The following is a 20060-nucleotide window of genomic DNA, read 5'->3' as shown; positions in this document are numbered from 1 at the left end:
CACAAGATGTGGTTTAAAGTTGCCACTGAGGGAGTCTCAGTGACCTCCCCCTGCCCTCTGAGGCCCAGGCAAGCTGGCTTTCTCATCAGGGCTGTGGGGAGGGGTAGTTCTTGGCTCCTATTACAGGGCCAAGGAAAGCCCTACTTAAGGTCCCTGGAGCCTTTGACACTTGATCCTCTGTCACTGTCTTCCACTGACCTAATGGGCCAGAATATGTCTTTTAGATTGAAAAGATATTTTTGAACTTGAGAGCTCATCTGTTTTCTTCCAGAGAAGGCCCATTTTAAGCAGCCCTTGACTGTATTCCTTCATTCAGCAGTATCAATTAAGGGCCTATTCTACCAGATAGGGTGTACGATACTAGTTAAAGAACAGATCTCTGAAGGTTTGTGCTATTTTTGCCAAAATTTCTCTTCGGAGAAGATGGAAGATGATATAAGGAGACAACTGCCCAAACACAGCTTTATAAGAACCTTAGGCCAAGGTCACTCTACTCCTCACCCACCTGGGTTTGGAGGTGCAGAGCATGACTAAGTGGGAAGGCGACCCAGCCGTCCTAGACCACTTCCCCTCCTGACCTGCCATCATAAATCAGGAAGCAGATCACAGCCTGAAGGATGCTCTGGGAAGTCAGAGGGAAGTGTTAGGGCCAGGTCGCCAGCTCTGGTCCTGCCTTCCCCTCTCTCTAATCCTTTCTGTGCTGTGTGTTTATATGAGCAGTGAGTTGAATCGTGTCTCCCAGACATTCTTGTCCACCAAGAATCTCAGTATGTGACCTTATTTGGAAATAGGGTCTTTGCAGAAGTAATTAGTTATGGCTCTCAAGGTGAAATCACCTTGGAATTAGGGTGGGTGTCCCTAAATGACTGGTGTACTTACAAGAAGAGGAGAAGACACACAGAGAGACACACAGAGAAGGGCATGTGAAGATAGAGGTAGAGATTGGAATATGTCTACAAGCCAAGAAGTGACACAGATTGCTGGTGATCACCAGAAACTAGGAGAAATGCAGGGTGGTTCCTCGCTTAGAGACTCCAGAAGGAGCCAGCTGATGGGGTTCAGGGCAGGCTGCCCAGAATGTGCCACTTGGGCCTGTGAATCACTCTGAGCTGAACACAATCATGGCCCAACAGACTCAAGAAGGGCTTTTTACCTTTCCTTTAACTGCCTAAAATAATTTACATATGGGGCCTATACCAGGAAGAACACTATTACCAGAGATAACTTTTTTCTTTTTTCTTTTTTTTTTTTTGCGGTACGCGGGCCTCTCACTGTTGTGGCCTCTCCCATTGCGGAGCACAGGCTCCGGACACGCAGGCTCAGCGGCCATGGCTCACGGGCCCAGCCGCTTCACAGCATGTGGGATCTTCCCGGACCGGGGCACGAACCCGTGTCCCCGGCATCGGCAGGCAGACTGTCAACCACTGAGCCACCAGGGAAGCCCCAGAGATAACTTTTTACATCAGAAAGACTCATCTGCATGGCATGGCAAACATTGTTTTCCAAACATTGCTCTTTCCATCTTCCTGTGAGTTCTTTCCCTCCCCTTTGAAGTCCTAGACCCCTTGCCCCTTCTTCTTATCTCAGGATGGCATATAAGCCTCACTTGCCTGACTGAGAGTCCCATATATTTAGGATTCCCATGTCTACAAAATTAAATTTGCTTTTCTCCTGTTAATCTGTCTTACACCAATTTAATTATTAGGCCAAGAACCTAGAAGAGAATAAGGGAGAAGTTTTCCTCCCCTACACAACCCTGTCAACACCTTGATTTTAGACTTCTGGACTCCAGAACTGTGAAAGCATACATTTCTGTTGTTCTAAGCCACCCAGTTTGCTACTGACCTAGGAAACTAATACAATATGGGAGTCACCAGTGTTTCCCAGCACTAGATCTGCCTCCCTCTTGTCATTGTCTTCCTCTGAACAGTTCCTGCCACCTAAGCTCCTAACATCAATTTTGGGACTAGAGGTGAGAAGAGGACAGGAAACAGGCAACCATCCCAATTTCTCTGTTCAGTGATGCGGAGGACCCAGGTGGTACTGACTTACATGAGCCAATTATATATTTCTTCCTAAATCCATGTTCAATGACATCACATGGGTACCTTGAAATCCAGCCATAGTGAGGGTATTTACACCATGGAAATTGGCAAACACTACAAACCAGAGCTTTTTTCACCAGAGGGCTGATTGCTAAACACTTACCAGTACACCACTGTCCCAACTGTGTTCCAACTACTTTCCCAACTCTCTCCATAGCTCCATTCTGTCCTATTCCTGCCAGAGGATGAGGGGATCAGGAAAATGACACTCATGTTACTGTAAGCAAAGCTGCAGCCACCTCCTTACTAGAGAAGGCCATCATTGAGCTCCATTTCCCTCTGAGCTCTGATCATTACTCTGTGTATTATTGTATATGAGGTCAACCCCCCATGGGCATTTGATTATTTATAACTTCAGAAAGTTTCTTTTGCACAGTTATTTGCCAGGCTTTCATCTACAGCAGGCAGCATTTGATAGAAATATGGAAAATGGTCTGAACCTTAAATGACAAACAGATGAGGAGGTCTGATGAAAATCACACATGTTTGAAGACCATGTGTTTTCATGTGAAATATATATGGGATTTTTAATTGATGTTGACTTTAGCTCATGGTAACATTTTTAGTTATCTTAATTAGTGAGTTACAAGAAACAGTAAAGGAAGGAATGTGATCAAGGTCACCCTAGAGAAAACCTGGCTTTGAGTGACCTCTCTTTACCCCCATGGCCACCCCCACCCCCAGCACAGTATCCATTATCTCATTGAAAAGGAAACATTCTCTTGTCCAACCTGTCCCTCTGACCACAGTGCAATATTAGCAGCTCTGCCTGTCTGACTTTGCTAGCCTCCCCAGTCATGCAGGATTCTAAAGGGACATTGTGGCATTCGTATTGTAGGAGGTCGTTAATGCTGTTCTCCAAATATTCCCAATTGTCTGCCCTTGGGGCACATGGTTAAGATTGTACCTTCTACCCGCTATGGTTGGATGGGCCCATGGGACTAGTTCTGGTTAGTGAGTCAGGAGAGACCGAGGCATATGCCATTTTCTGGGCCAGAGTATTTAATTCCCAGCGTAATACCTTCCAGAGCTTTCTTTCCCTCAGGCAGAGTGCCCCTCAACATTAGAGATGGTAGCTTCCCCACCAGTCTGGATTCTGGGGGACCACTGCGTCCCTGGACCCCCGAAATGGACACCGAAACACACGAGATATAACAAACGCTGGGTTGTTTATGGCACTGAGATTTGAAGGCCATTTGTTACCACAAGATATCTTGACCATTAATTCATCCCTCTTTACAAGAACACCAGGGCTCAAATAGTGCTAGGGCTGAGCTCCAATCAGAGCTCAGGAAATGAACACTGAAGATCACAGACACAGACCACTTTAAAAATCATAGGTGAGACCTGAGATGGACTTACAAATTATCCTGGTCAACCCTTTGATTTGCCCCTGAGGAATCTGAGGCCAAGAGAGGGACATTTCTTACCTTATATCATCCAGCTAGATAGTGGTGTTTTGCATACACCACGTCTTCCACTAAGGAACCAGGTTCCCTTGATCCGATCACAATTCCTCTGCATGTCTGTATCCTCAGAGCATAATTCCACCAAGAGGTTTCAAGTTGACAAGGATAGGATTTGGAGTCAGACTGGCTGACTCAGCTCTTTGACTTACCAGCTGTGAGCCTCACCCAAGTCCCTTTAAGCTCTGTTGGCCTCATGTCCAACAGCTGCTAAGTGGGGATCGTAATAGGCTTATTGTGATGACATCTAAATGAGATCTATTTAAAATGCTTAACAGTGCCTAGAACACACACCAGTTAACGTCCACCACTGTTATTACATTCATGGGGTTCCTCTGTGCCATACTCCCAAGGAGGTGAATGGGGACAACCAAGAAAGCTTGCTGAAGTCCATTTGAGTATCCCCCAAAGAAAAGGTGCTTTCCTTTCCTAGAAGCTAAAAAGAACTGAGCAGATTCGGTGTATTGTTCTATTTGGGTAACTCCAAACTTTGCAACCCATTGAGGATAGTTGGTTGTTTTGTCCAAATTATCCAGACAATTACCTCAGCTCTCCCTTTGCTTTAACTGTAGTGACTACTGATTTATTAGACTTCATCAGCCCAGGAGGCAGTAAGTTCTATTTTAGCATCAAAAAGAGGAAGACATCCCTCAGAAAGCTGGCAACGGCCCAGGAAAGAAAAAATTATTCCGTGAACCCCGTTTGATCCTAAAATGCCAGCTCAAGGATTGTTACTCAGGTAACAGTGCGTGGCTGTGAGTGCTGTTTGCAAAACAGCAGGGAAAGAGTCCAAATTACAAAATACAATGTGCATTTGCTAGGAGGTTTCCTTATTTACTTTCTCTCCGGTCCCCAGGGGGCTCTAGAATGTTTCTGGCAAAAGAAAAGTGCCAGGACTGGGCTTCAGCCACAGGTTAGCATTTCAAGATCATTGAAACACACAAAACCCCATCCCCTTCAAAAGGATTTCCACCTTCTGGAGAAAATTCTTTCCAAACAGTAAAAATCTTGTATCCTGGTTAGAAACAAGACTTGAATTGTAAGATATACTGAGAAAGGCAACATTTAAATGTTTCCTGAGTTTAAGCAGATTCTTTCCTGAAATGAGACTGGTGGAAGGAGAGAGTTGTATATACCTTGGGTATAGGGAGGGAAGGAAGGAAGGAAGGAAAGAAGGGAGGGAGGGAGGGAGGGAAGGAGGGAGGAGGAAGAGAGAGAGGGAGGGCGGGCCATGGAAAGGAATAGCCTAGGGCTGGTGTGGTAGATGATTTTACCCACTTCACAGTTTCCTCCACCTCAGGCTTTACAGACAAGCCTAAGGGTTTCCCTAGGCCAAGACTTGAGTTTAGGATCCAGTTTTACTTGGCATCCTGGGACTTCTCACCAACCCAAGGACAGAAATACCGAGGAGATCATCATCAAGTAGCACCAGCAGCCAGAGGATGAAGCTGTGTCCAGCAAGGCCTGTCTGGCATCTGGTTTTCCTTGCTTCTGTCCATGGCCTCCTCTTCTCCTTAGGATGGGGTCCAGAGCATCACACCTGCAGAAGAGGTGTTCTTAAACCTCAAGCAGTAAGGGGATGGGGCTGGATGGTGCAGAAGGGAAGGCAGGGGATGTATTCATCCACACTAATAAATTACATATTTGATGCCATAGAATTTTGTTTTCCTCAGAGACGGCAGTGCTTGGTCTATGAGTCATCTGGGTCAGGCTTGGCTGATCTTGGCTGGTCATATTCACACACCTGTGTTTGTCTGGCAGGACTACTGGGATTTGACTGGTCTAGAATGGCCTGGATTTGGAGGTCCTGGCTCTTCTGCTTGTGCCTCTCACATTTCTCTGGCAGACTAGTAGCGGGATTCACAGGGCAAAAGACATGAAGACGGGGAGAACATTAATTGGGATGAGTAACAAAATCAATCTACTACAGCATCTATCTTTCGTGTTGGCAGGCTCTCTCAAATGGCTCATGATCCTTGGCTGTCCATTTATGTTTAAGTGTGAGGCAACCGAAAGCCTGTTGGAAGTGCAGTATAGGAGGGTGGGACTAGCTGACAGCTGGAGATCACTGGAGGGTAATCAGATGACAGCTGGCCTTTTCACTAGGGTCCTCCAAACACTGGTATCTGGGTCTCTCCTTGGGGACATTTAGCTCCTCTAGATAAAAATATTCTGATCTTCTTGTAGCATTCTTTTATTTTTTTAAACTTTTTCCCAGCTTTATTGAGATACAATTGACATATAACATTGTCTGAGTTTAAAGTATACATTGTCTGATACAATTGACATATAACATTGTCTGAGTTTAAAGTATACAGTGTCATGATTTGCTACAGGTATATTGCAAAATGATTACCATAATAAGGTTAGTTAACACATCTACCACCTCACATAATTACTTGAGTGTGTGGTGAGAACATTTAAGATTTATTCTCCCAGCAACCTTCAAGTAAATAATACAGTATTGTTAACTATAGTCACCATGCTGTGCAATAGATCCCCAGAACTTATTCATCCTACAAATGGAAGTTTGTACCCTTTTGACCAACATCTCTCCATTTCCCCCACTTCCATTCTACTCTCTGTTTCTATGAGTTCAACTTTTTTACTTTCCACGTGTAAGATCATACAGTATTCATCCTTCTTTCTCTGACATATTTTACGTAGAAAAATGCCCTCAAGGTCCATTCATGCTGTCACAAATGACAGCGCTCCCTTCCTTTTCATGGCTGAGTAATATGCCATTGTATATATTTACCACATTTTCTTTGCCCATTTCATCTATTGATGGACACTTGTGTTGTTTCCATATCTTGGCTATTGCAAATAATGCTGCCATGGACATGGAGGTGTAGATGTCTTTTTGAGATAGTGTTTTCATTTCCTTTGGATAAATACACAGAAGTGGAACTGCTGGACTGTATGGTAGTTCTACTTTTAATTTTTTTTGGAACTTCAATACCATTTTCCATAGTGGCTGCACCAATTCAAACTCCCACCACCGGTGCCCTAAGGTTCCCATTGCTCTACATGCTCACCAACACTTGTCTCTCGTCTTTTCGATAATAGCCATCCTAACAGGTATGAGGTGGTATCTCATAATGGTCTTTGTTTGCATTTCTCTGATGATTAGTGATGTTTAGCCTCTTTTTTTTTTTATTTGGGGTATAGTTGCTTTACAATGTTACAATGTTGTAGTTTCTGCTGTACAATTAAGTGAATCAGCTAAATGTATACGTATATCCCCTCCCTCCTGGAACTCCCTCCCACCCCTCTAGGTCACTACAGAGCACCAAGCTGTGCTCCCTGCACTACACAGCAGGTTCCCACTCGCTGTTTTACACATGGCAGTGCACATGTGTCAATCCCAATCTCCCAGTTAATCCCACCCTCTCCTTCTCGCCCTGTGTCCACACATCTGTTCTTTACACCTGTGTCTCTATTCTTGTCCTGCAAATAGGTTCATCTGTACCATTTTTCTGGATTCCACATATGTGTTATACGCAATATTTGTTTTTCTCTTTCTGACTTACTTTACTCCTTTTTATATACCTGTTGGCCATTTATATGTCTTCTTTGGAAAATGTCTATTCAAGTCCACTGCCCATTTTTTTTTTTTTTTTCTTATTTTGCGGTACGCGGGCCTCTCACTGTTGTGGCCTATCCCGTTGTGGAGCACAGGCTCCGGATGCGCAGGCTCAGCCTCCACGGCTCACGAGCCCAGCCGCTCCGCGGCATGTGGGATCATCCCGGACCGGGGCATGAACCAATGTCCCCTGCATCGCCAGGCGGACTCTCAACCACTGCGCCACCAGGGAAGCCCCACTGCCCATTTTTTAATCAGATTGTTTGGGGGAGGTTTGTTTGTTGTTTTTGCTATTGAGTTGTACAAGTTCTTTATATATTTTGGATATTAGCCCCTTATCAGATAGGTGGTTTGCAAATATTTTCTCTTATTCCATAGGTTGTCTCCCCGCCCTGTTGATTATTTCCTCTGCTAGGCCACCTCTAGCTTTGATAATTCTGATAGCAAGTCAGAGAGAGGGCCTGGGGGTGGCACAGTTCAGCATGTAGACATTCACAGAACACTCTAGTTTTCAGCCCAAGCCTCACCTCTGCCTTCTGCTGCACCCAGCATTTCAGAGTCCAAAGTCCCTCAGATTCCTTTTTGCCAGAGCTTAAACGTCTGGACTTCTGTGGAGGGTGGGTGAAGGAGAGGGTATTGTGAGAAGAAATGTAGCAAGGAGGAGTTGCCTGGCTGTGACGGATGGGTGAGGTGGCCTCGGGGAAGTCCATGGTCCAACTGCTGTGCGTTCAGACTTTCACACAACCTCCCCAATGGTGCATTGACAGTGCTGGTGTCTCCAGCACTGTGCCTGCTGGGGTTCTGTGGGGAAATCAGGGCATTTCCCTGCAGGATCCTCTTTCCATAAACACTGAAGTTCCAACTAGAAAGTGACTACTTCTGGGGAACCTGAACAGAACTTGGAGGGGAGGTACAGAAGACCCATGTTTTCTATCTTTGTACTGCTTGATTTTAAGGGACATGCATATATTTCTGTGATAAATCTAAATTTAATTTTAAAAGAAAGGTAGACATGGGGGGAAGAAGAGTTGTGACATTTTTGCCTGGGAGCGGGTTTCCAATTTGAACCACTAGGTTAAGCCAGTTTATTTGGAGGCTGTGGTCTAAAGAACAATTAGCCCAGTCCTCTCTTTGCCTATTTGCTTTTTTGGAGAAAAGGTAGCACTTTCCAACTTTATTCACTTCAAGGCACATGTAGAAAATGATAATATTTGTATAGTACTTTAATTACTCATGGCCAGAGGTAACTTGGTCTAATGGCTGGTCCCAAACTGGCCCAGGCTTCTCCCAGGTACCCCATGGGCCAAGGGCACAACTCCTAGGCACACCTGTAATTCAAGAATGGCATGCCATTGAGGAAGCTCTGCCTCAATCTGGCTGGTAACGAACTGACTTTTTTCTTTATTTCTAATCCATTATAGATCAAGACATGGTTCTACTTCAAGTGACTGGTACACAGCTCACGTCACATGCCACGCACCACCCACAGCTTCAAGAGCACCCAGACTGGTCCACACCCTATTGAAGGAAACGACCCGCTGATCATACACTTGGATGTCACAACAATGTCAAATGGATTTAAATGTTTCTAAACACTTCTCCAGTTCTGCACTGCTTTGTCATGGACCAGTCATGAAGAGCTTGCAGACACGCAGACAATGGGCGGCCCACACTTAATTTTCTAACCCTTTCCTGTCCAAGGAAAGCTGAGAAACAGAGTCATTTAGATCTAGAATAATTACTACTTTTCTTTGTTGTTTTTTTTTAATCTGTTTTATTCCAGTCAGCTTCACACGGCCATAGCCATGACCACAGCCTATGTGAAACAGTCTTCTGCCTTTGAGAATTAAATCAAATGCCTTGTTTTCTCAGATGAAGATGCTGAGAGCCAGAGACATAAGTGACTTTCCCAAAGTTCCACCATCAGTCTGTAACAAATCTCTGAATCCAGCTTGATGTTTTTATCCACAATTCCAATCTGACCTGAACTAGAAATGTATATTCTTGTTACTAGGTCTGTTTCATGAATATATAACATTTTATTTTATTTTATTTATATTTTATACAGCAGGTTCTTATTAGTTATCTATTTTATACATATTAGTGTATGTATTCAATCCCAATCTCCCAGTTCATCCCACCCCCACCCCGCTTTCCCCCCTTGGAGTCCATACATATAACATGACTTTTGGTGATGCTAATGTCCTAACTGCCAGCTATCACTTAAAGTAAGAATAGGGCTGCCAATTTGGTGTGTCTTAGTCTACTTGGGCTGCTGTAACAAAAATACCACAGACTAGATGGCTTATAAACAACAGAAATTTATTTCTCACAGTTCTGGAGGCTGGGAAGTCCAAGACCAAAGCACCGGCAGATATGGTGTCTGATAAGAGCTTGCTTCAGGTTCACAGATGGCCGTCTTCTCCCTGTGTCCTCACATGATAGAAGGGGCAAGGGGGTATCTTATACAGGCAGTAATCCTATTCATAAGGGCTCCACCTTCATGACCTAATCACCTCCCAAAGGCATCACCTTCAAATACCATCACACTGGAGATTAAGTTTCAACATATGGACTTTGAGGGGGACACAAACATTCATCCTATAGCAAGGAGTGTTCACTTCTCCAACGACTCCTAAGTTCCACTCTGACGGCTAGCAGCACTGCTTCAGGAAAGGATCTGTGACTAAGCCCAGCTCAGGAGGCCAGAACTTCCCTGGCATGGTGAATGTGGACTTGTGACAACAGGCACAAAGCCATGTCTTTGGAGTCATTATTCAGGCCTCCAGATCCCACCTGATTACAAAGGCTCTAAACAAGCCAGAGCACATTTCACCGGAGGGTTTGCAGCCCTGAAACCACATCACTTGAGGAAAAATTTAAAGAGCAGGAGATGTTCAGGCTGAAGAAGAGAAAATTCAAGGAGACACAGGGCTGTTAATGAACATTTGGAGTGTTGTCACATGGCAGATGAATTAGGCATATTCCAAGGGGCCCCAGAAGTTCACACGAGCATCAGATGTGTAAGAATGCCATCTTAATATGCAGAAGAGCTTTCTAGCAATTGCCCCTGTCTGATGACAGAATGATTGTTTTGAAAGGTAGTGAGTCACTGTCACCACAGGTATGTAAGCAGGGATGTTTCGAAAGTCATCACCTATTGCCAGATAAAATCCAGACTGCTCCATTAAATCTAAATTTCCAATAAAGCCACAAATACTTTTTTAGTAATAGTCTGTCCCCAATATTACATAGGACATACTTATACTAGAAAAATATCTGAAATTCAAATTTACCTATAGGTGTCCCCTATTTTATTTGCTAACTCTGGCCATGGTAAGTATTGGCAGAGCAATCTGGGCTCTGATTGTACCACTCTTTTTAAGATTATGGGAAGGTATGCTGAGACAGTCAGACTATTGTTGGTCTAAATGAAAAACATAATTTTCCTAAAGAAAAACGGTCCTCCTGGGTCTCTTAGAGTTAATACAAACTACCCAGCTGCTCCAGCTGGGCTGTCATTACAGAGCTCAATAAAATGGATCCTCTTCAGCTCTGGGGGATTGAGAGTTGCAGGGCGTCCTCACTCAACAATGAGAACTTGTCGGTTTTGTTTAGTAAACATAATGTTTGACACCAGGCCCTGCCCTCTGCTTGTTTATATCTGGCTGCACTGCCAGCTAGGGGCAAGGCCTGTGGCTCCCTGGTCAGCGATCTTGTCAGAAAGAAAGCACAGACCATAGGTGTTCCCGGGAGAAAAGACTTAAGAGCCAATCAGAAAAGAATTCATGCAAAACCTCACTGCTTCCACCCAAGACCCACAGCCCTGCCCCTGCCACCGCGTGGGAAAGAGGCTTCAGCATCTGGGATCTCCCCCAGCCTCCACCCTGAGCACTGTGCCCTCAACTCAAAAAACAAGCTTATTTCTGGGCCTTGGCAGCCCTCTGTCAGCTGGCCTTGAAGAACCCTAAACTGAAGCACAAAGGATCGGGACGTGATTCTGAATTTCCTGCCTTTCATCAGTTTAAGCCAGATGCCGGCCCTCCTCACCAGCTCAGCCCACCAAGGGAGGCTGACCACTGCACTCAGCCAATCGTTAATGCTGTCAAAGCTTCCAGAGGCTCATGGTCTTAAAAAGGGGAAACAGAAAATGAAGCAAGCCTTCAAATGCCTAGCCCGTCGTCCGTGGCTCTCCCCACACCGAGAGCCCTGTATACAACGGGTCCGCTGCACCTGCGCATTGTGCCTCAGAGGACCCATGAGAGGAGGGGGCGTGGCATCCGGTGCTGGGAGGAGCCGACACCACCCAGCTCCTGGCTGTGTGTTGGTCCAGCTTTGACTGCTCCACGATGTCCTCATGAACAGAGAGGGCCGCAGAGGAGGAGAAGCCCATCCTGGGGAGAGGACTCAAGAGATGGGGAAGAGGGAAGGGACCCAGTTCAAACTGCAAACAGCCAAGTCCATTCATTAACCGACAGAGCAGGAAGCAGGTGAGGGTGGCTTGTTCTAGACGTATCCAGAACCCCCATCACCTGCTCCAAAGCAGGTTGATGCTAAGCCAGAGTTTAAACCCAGCGACCTCATGGCTCAGACCAAGGTGAAGAGCAGAGCTGAAAATAGACCACGTTTATCTTTCTATTCAAGCAGCTCCTTGTTGGCTCGGCTCTCAGCTGGAAGACCCAAAGGCTGGGGGCTGGAATCATCTGGAGCCTCCTTCATTCACATCCCTGGCAGCTGATGGTGGCTGAAGCTGAGATAGTAGCAGGGTGTCGTCAGCCACAACACCTATTCGTAGCCTCTCCACGTGGTCTGGGTTTCCACGTGGTGGCTACACTCCCAGGGTGACCATCCCCTGACAGAAAGCCAATCAGAAGCCATATCACCTTATGACCTAGCTCAGAAGTCGCACGGCCCCTCTTTTGCCAATAACGGAGGCCCACCCCACTGCAAAAGTGGGTGATGATTCCCAAATCTCTATCTCCGGCCCATTTCTCTCTCCTAGATTCTGGACCTGATCAGCCAACTACCTATTAAATATGTCCCCCTGGTTGGTTATCAAACTTCATCCTGGCAATGCAGGCTCGACACATCCCACACTGAACTCAGTGTCTCTGCCCTGCTTCTCCTGAGAAAAAGTGGTTCTTCCAAGTCCCAGAGCTGGTTGGTTCTACTTTTTCTGGACATGCATCTGTCTCTTTTTCTCCCCAAAATACATGCTTTCCCAAATATTTCGTACAGACTGTTCATTTCCTATGTCCATATTACATACAGAAAAATTAATTTTTTTTTTTTTTTTTTTTTTTGCGGTATGCGGGCCTCTCACTGTTGTGGCCCCTCCTGTTGCGGAGCACAGGCTCCGGACGCGCAGGCTCAGCGGTCATGGCTCACGGGCCCAGCCGCTCCGCGGCATGTGGGATCCTCCCGGACCGGGGAACTAACCCGTGTCCCCTGCATCGGCAGGCGGACTCTCAACCACTGCGCCACCAGGGAAGCCCGAAAAATTAATTTTATCAGATAAAGATAGTGATCATATTCCAAAATATTAAGGATGTTTTTGCAAGGAAACAAACTTGTATTTACATAATTCTAAAAGCCTGAGGATACACCATAGGAGACTTGATGAGGTAGAAAAATGATGCGATGGAAAGGTGGAGTCAGAAAAGTCACAGGAGAGAAGATGAGGAATAAGAGGAGGAGAACTAGGGGTTGGGAGAAGGAAGAGAATAATTATCAAAGTCTCTCCACATCCTCGCTCTCACAAGGAGGACCAGCCACGCCTGTAAAATAACACCTCATTTCTAGCCTCGCACACTTTCCTCAGTTGCTCTTTCATGAATGCTACTGATGGCTCTCTTCTTGAGGGGTGATATCTATCTCCAATCATCCATCCCCAGAATCCTTGCTGGTGAAGTGTTTAACAGACACCCAAGCCATCAAGCAGGCATCAGCAAACCACAATCCAGGCCAGATCCAACTCACTACCTGTTTTAGTACGGCACCCAAGCTAAGGATGGTTTTTCCATTTTTAAATGGTTGGAAAGTGTCTAAACAAGAATAATATCTCATGATACATGAAAAGTATATGAAATTGAAATTTGCGTGTCCATAAAGTTTTGTTGGAACACCCTGATGCCGATTCATTTACATATGGTCTATGGCTGCTTTCACGCTGCAATGGCAGAGTTGAATATTACAACAGAAACCACATTGTCCATAAATCCTAAAATATTTACTATCCTTGACTGAAAAAATGTGCTGACTTCTGACTTGAATCCACCCAAGTTATATCTCTTCCCTCCCCCAACTTCCTTGGAAGGAACCATGTGGATTCCTATACTGTCTACTAGGCTCTTTTCCTATCTAGCCCCAGAATCCTTAGCTGAAGTATGAGTTATGTCCAGACAATTTAAATTTACAACTCCTCTCCCCTTTGTCCACAAAGCCCTTTGCCACTCTTCCTGTCTACACTGAACTTTTCCTATCTCTGAATCCACCTGTGGTACTACTAGCTAGTGTGACAATTTACTATGTTACAGTCTTTACGTTTTGTTGTGTTACTGCTATAAATTCCTTGAAGTAGTTTCTATGTGTTACTCAAAATAATACACATGGTTTGAGCTCTTAGTATGTGCAAGGCACTGTAGAGAAATTGAAGAAGCATAAGACATAATCTCTGCTTTCGTGGATTTATAATCGGGGCAGGGAATAAATTGAATTTTACGATGCACACACACACGAAATATATATATATATATATATATATATATGTACACACACACACACACACACATATAGGATGTGAGAGTTCAAAAGAGAGGAAAATATCATCCAATTGGGGCACAGAGAGTGGGAGGCAAACCAAGAACCAGCATGAGCCTTCAGGGGCCAAGAGAGGGCAGTGAAGTCAATAGGAATGGTGAACCCCAAGGAGACAAAAATTACCCCTGGGTTAGCGCTCTCTCCCCACCTGGTGAGTTGCCCTCTTTTCAATAGGAGAGTTGTTTCCTTGCCTTGCCATATGTATTGAACAGGACCAAGGACTAGAGCCAGGGCCAGTGATTGGCAGGTCCAAGGAGTGAGACCATGGCTGCAATATGAAGAAAAGCTAATATTCAGAATCATTCAAGATGGAACAGACGGCCTTAAGAGAATATGAGTACCTCCTACTAAGAGGGTTTAAACGTACACTAGATGCTCATCATAAGAGAATGCAGGCTACGGTTGGGCTAGACCCTGTACTCAACAGGATGATTCACGGACCAGAAGCATCTACACGGCTTGGGGGTTAGATGCTATGCAGACTCTCAGCCCTAATCCAGAATTACTGGATTAGACTCTCCCAGACCCTAGTTATTAGAATTAACTAGTCCTCTAGGTGATTTGTAGACACATTAAACTTTGAGAAGTGTGAACTAGACAATCTTCAAATTTCCTCCCAACCCTGAGAATCTTGCCTTCAAAATTAGGAGTGGGGACGCCTTAAGAGACTAGACATTAATAATGTTATTCTGGATAACATCTTTGCTGCTTCTTTTAAAGAGATTCCTAAAAATCACCCATGAGCTTTCAGATATTCAGTATCATTAGGCCTATACTGTTGTCAGGGGCATCAAGTTTAAGGGTCAAGGAGATTATACCACAGATAAGAGCTTCTAAATGATGTACCGTTATAGACATTTGAACTTTCATACGTGCTCAATTCCAACACACCATCAAGGTTAACAACACCAACCAGTGCTTTCTTGGTTCACATCAGATCCATATCACGGTCTCAGTCACAGCCAAGAGGGGCCCATGGCCTATTTTGATCCAACTGCAGGAGAAAGACGACTCCCTGGGAGCCTCTGCAACCCTAACAATTGACATTGTGAGGCCCATTGCATGTCAAATACTCTCCGAGTGTAGTTCCCCACTCTCAACACAAAAGGAAAACGGAGGGCAAAGGACTTATGCAATCCCTTCCCAGTGTCCCCACCCCCGCCCATATTGTATTCTGCACACATGCTGAAACATTAGCATCGGCTGATTTGGAAGGAATATTGGAAATGAAGTGATAGCAGAGTAAATGTCAATGCATTCAGTGTGACACCGTGAGCACCAGATCTTAAACAGCTTCATCACTGTGGCATTTACTGTATCCTGAAATAATATTAATCCCACTGTTGTCCTTCTTGATGGAATCATCCGTGAATATGGTTTATGGGCCTGGCCAAAGTGATAATAGGTTAAAAGAACAGCCCATCCAGTGTTCCACTAAATTAAGGTTGCTTCATGGAATTTAATGAAACAAGTGCTGCATGGAGTTTTCAAAGGACGTTCTTGTAATTCATGTCTATTTAGGGCTCCTGATAACCAGAAACCTAATTTCTTAGAGTAAAATGGCTTTTTGTAAAGCCTGGTCATAGAGAAAAAGAAAAAACTTTAAAGAGCGATAATCAACTGTAATATTTTGTTGTTTCAAATCCAAAGTTTAAGCAAAAGAAAGTTGGGAGGGAGGCAATGAGACATTTTGAATAAAACAAAATGTGAAAATTCATCAGATTCATATGTCATTTTGCAGTTGAGGGCTGAAATAAGGATCTTGTCCTACCTGCTCCCATTAGCCACATACCCAGAGAAATAGAAAGATCTTGGGTTAGAGAAGGCCATGGTATGCTAGAAATGATGAGAACTGAAAGAACTGTTCAGCCGTTGAGAATGGTAAAGGAAAAACAATAACAAATGTCCCTGCATGTCTATTTCCATTTCACCGGCCAAGGCCAAACAGGGCTCAAGGGTTTAAACCTTCTCTAAGAAAGCCGTAACCCCAGATTCATGCCCTTGGAAGTATAGGAATATTCCATTGCCCCTGTCAAAGACTGAGCCAAAAGTATCAGACAATCACAAATATTTATTTTGCAGCCAATATGGACAGTAGGACATTACATCTATGTTTTAGTGTAGAGGTAAGTCCCAAAGGGATGCTTCAAGTTCTTTCTGGACTGTGCCTTTTTCTTATTCCCTATTACCAATGACTTCATATATTTTTGTTGGGGGGAGGTCACAAACTCAAACAGCAACAGAGGTCAGACAGGTAATTTACATAGGTAAAGTGGGCTAGGTGAAATAGACAATAGAGCCTGGTTGGTACTGTGTTCAACAGGGCAACGTGTGTCCCTTTGATATGGAAAAGCCGACATTTGAGCTCCTGGTAATTGTTTCCATGCCAGAACCCTACATTTAGTGTTGCTAGAGTTTCTGACTTTTCAAAACATGCCAGAAACTTCATCTTTATAGTCTACCTATAGAAATATTCTAGCTTTAAAGGGGCACCATTTAAAATTTTGTTTTTAAATGTTACAGGACAACATGTATATGGGCTGTGGCTCTAACTCGGCTTATAAACTGAGAATCTGCGACTGTGTGTCAGCGCTACAGCTTAAGGAATATCATTTAGGCTTTGAAGCACTAGATTGGAAAAGAGAATGTAGTATTAAAAATAAACCCAGAAAGTATATATAATAAGCATGCAAAAAACAATCGTTTGATTTTTATCACATTAAATAAAAAGAAGTCACTTCTTTTCTATCTCACCCACTTTCTCTTTGCACTGGGCCAATTCAGTCAATTTTCAGTTAAATTTGCTTTTTAGGCAAATCTTTGCAAGGCTCCTGAGGTCAAGGTTATTTTCTCTGACCTCAGGCAGGTGGGAGGGACTATATCCACCCACGACCTTCTGAGGGACTCTTGCCGTGAGTTTCCATGAATAAGTCCTCCTTCCCATCTCTATATGATGAATCACCAAAGTCTATTCTGAACTGCCCCTTTCACTAAAAATGTGTGAGGATGTCTCTCTCAGTAAATTTCAGTTATACCTCTCAAGACAAAACTGGGTTAGTCACTCAGAAAGTTGGCTGTCTTTTAAGAGCCCAATTTACTCTGACCCAGAAGATACATATGTAATATATTCCGCACAAGCTGCCCCGGCAGCCTCCCCAAACCCCAGCTCAGGCATGGCAGGACAGCCCAGTTTTTCAGGTTCTAAAAATGCTGAAGATGTAATCTGCCCACAGACAAGTGCCCAGGTGCCCTCTGGGAAGGTGTCCCCTAGCTGGAAACCAAGTAGAGGGCTGTACCAAGGGCACGCACTAACCCTTGCAGTGGGCAGGACAGAAGAAAATGGCAGAAATTGCAGCAGCCATGCAAGTCCTCTGGGTTGGAGCAGAGTGATAGCGCCAGCTGTCTGGATTTTCCAGGAGACAGCACAGAGTGAAAGTGCAAACCAAGAGCCACCCTCACCATACAAGGCCAGCCTCAAGTATGTCTTTACCCTGACACATCGTTTCTCCCCATCATCCCTCCATCTCCTCCTATGAGCTCATAGAAAGTTCAGTCTGTGCTCAGTGACACCTTGTCTTGCTTTACTATTTAACTCTTTCTGTGTCTATGCCTGAGCTGAATTACAAGCTTTTAAAAATTAGGGTATATTTGTGATATCTCTTTATATTCGACACAGAGCTAACACTGAGCCTTAAGTGTTGGTGGGGCTCAATTAATATTTATGGAAGGGAGATGGAGTGGGAGGTAGGGGTTAGCAGATGTAGACTATTATATATAGAATGGATAAACAACAGGTCCTACTGTATAGCACAGGGAACTATATACAATACCCTGTGATAAACCATATTGGAAAATAATATAAAAAAAGAATGTATATATATGTATCAATGAATCACTTTGCTACACAGCAGAAACTAACACAACATTGTAAATCAGCTATACTTCAGTTAAGAAAGAAAGAACGGCAGCAAGAAAAAACATTTATAGAAGGGAAGAGAGGAGTTCTCCACCAACACATAAAGTCAAACTCAACCACTGAGAAGAATTCCACTGCATAAAGGACATAGTCAGAAGCAGGAAAATCAGCCCACCACCCATCAATTAACAAAGAATTTATAAAATGTGATTTTCAGGTTGACATCTCAAGCTCCTGGTCACAAGAACCTGGAGAGAAATGGTGATGTGATTTCTACTCAATCTTGTGGTACCATCTTAGTCAATTCTTAGAATATTTATTGGGTCCAATCATGCCAGCAACAAAAACCTATAGGAATATATCCCCTGAAATATGCACAAATGACTGCTGCTTGATGAAAATATATTTATTATTTTATCCAATATTTATCCATTTGTTTCTAGTGAATCTAGAAGAAAGTCATTAATGATGTGACTTTTTTGACTTCCCAAAATCAAAAAAATGGAACCTGATTTGGCAAATATGAGAATATGTTTTCAGTGCAACCCAGGTCAGTAGGAATCAGCATGATCTCCAAAGATCAGTGCTGGTCAGCTCAGGTCCACCCTCCCCTCTGCTGGCTCAGACTCCCTGCCCCTTGCTCCAGGTCACTGTATTAGTCTTTCTATGGGGCTCTCTCCACATATAATTGAGGTTAATATACCACCTGAACTAAGAAGAAGCGGATAAGGTTTGGGGCTTCAAAGTACAGAAAGATAATTCATAGGAAGATGAGAAAAGCAAATATTTGGAAAACAAATGTTTGCCATGCAGATAAATCTTTCTGATATAAAACTTATCTCTGACAATAGTTCTCTTCCAGGTACAGGTCCATATCTAAATTCTTTTAGGCAGTTAAGGTGTTACCAGACCAAACATGGGTCTGCTGGCCCACTGCATAGCAAAGCCAATTTGTGTTGTGGTGAAGGAAAGTACAGTGTTTGTTTATTGCAGGGCCCAGCAAGGAGTATGGGTGGCTTGTGCTCAAAAGACCCAAACTCCCCAATGGCTTTCAGAAAAGGGCTTAATTTGAAAGGCAACATTTGGGGTGAGAGTTGCAAGGGGAATGACTTTCTTCTGATTGGTTGGTGGTGAGGTAACAGGGTGATATTTGGGGAATCTTATTCATCAACCTTCCGGTTTCAGCCAGTCTGGGGTCTACGTGCTTGTGCTCAGCATGAGGTCACCATCCTCCACCTGGGTGGGGTATCTTAGCTCCTGCAGAACAACTCAAAGATATGTGTCAGACTGTTATGTATTCAATATATTCCTTGAGGAGGAACTCTGTTTTATTGTTGAACTACTGTTTCTTGCCTGCTTTTCCTTCATTTCTGCATGCCCTCACTTCTCTAATTAATAACTGCTTAAATCTCTCTTTGGAATTCAGGGAAGGCTTAGGAGACTAAAGGCTTTTTCTACAAATAAGAAACAGGGGGGCATGGAGGGGCTTTTGTAGTCAGTAGGCCCCGCAGGATCCTGCTCGGTTTCGAAGCGGGGAGGTAAGATGCTCTTCCTGAATCTGCTGGCCCCTGCCTTCAAGCTCAAAATTATCCACATGCCAAAGTAGCACATTCTGGGGTGGCGTATTCTGCTCTACCCCCATGACCTATGTAAGCAAACCAAAACCTAAGCCTGCAAATGTCTGAAGGTAACGAAGTCAAAACCTAAGGACAAGCCATCCCAAACAGCCTTTAAGCTTTAAGCTACAGCCAATCAAAAGTTTCCTTTCTTTGTTTCTGTACCTTCTCTATATAACACTTTCCCCAGCTCCTGATGGTGGAGCGCTTCTACCCATTTCCAATTTGATGCTGCCCAACCCAAATTGACTTTTGCTCAAACAAACTTAAAGTTTTAATATGCCTCAGTTTACGTTTTAACTGCAGAAACCTGACTGTGTTACATAGGCAAAGTTCATGATCAACCAAAAGCAAGTCACTTAGTGCTTCTTCTACACCAGGCGTTGTTATCTACTTCTTGGGGAAAACAAAGGTGAAGAGGGTTCTTGTCCTTTTATCACTTACAGTGACCTGGGAAGATAAGAGCCACACAACAGAGGACAATGCCAGTTGTGGTCAGTGTAAGGAGCAGCTGCCACTGCACAGACACCCTCTTCCCTCCTTCTGAATTTG

Source organism: Globicephala melas, chromosome 12, assembly GCF_963455315.2.
Source record: "Globicephala melas chromosome 12, mGloMel1.2, whole genome shotgun sequence".
Classification (NCBI taxonomy): Eukaryota; Metazoa; Chordata; class Mammalia; order Artiodactyla; family Delphinidae; genus Globicephala; species Globicephala melas.
Note: the sequence above shows the minus strand (reverse complement) of the source record.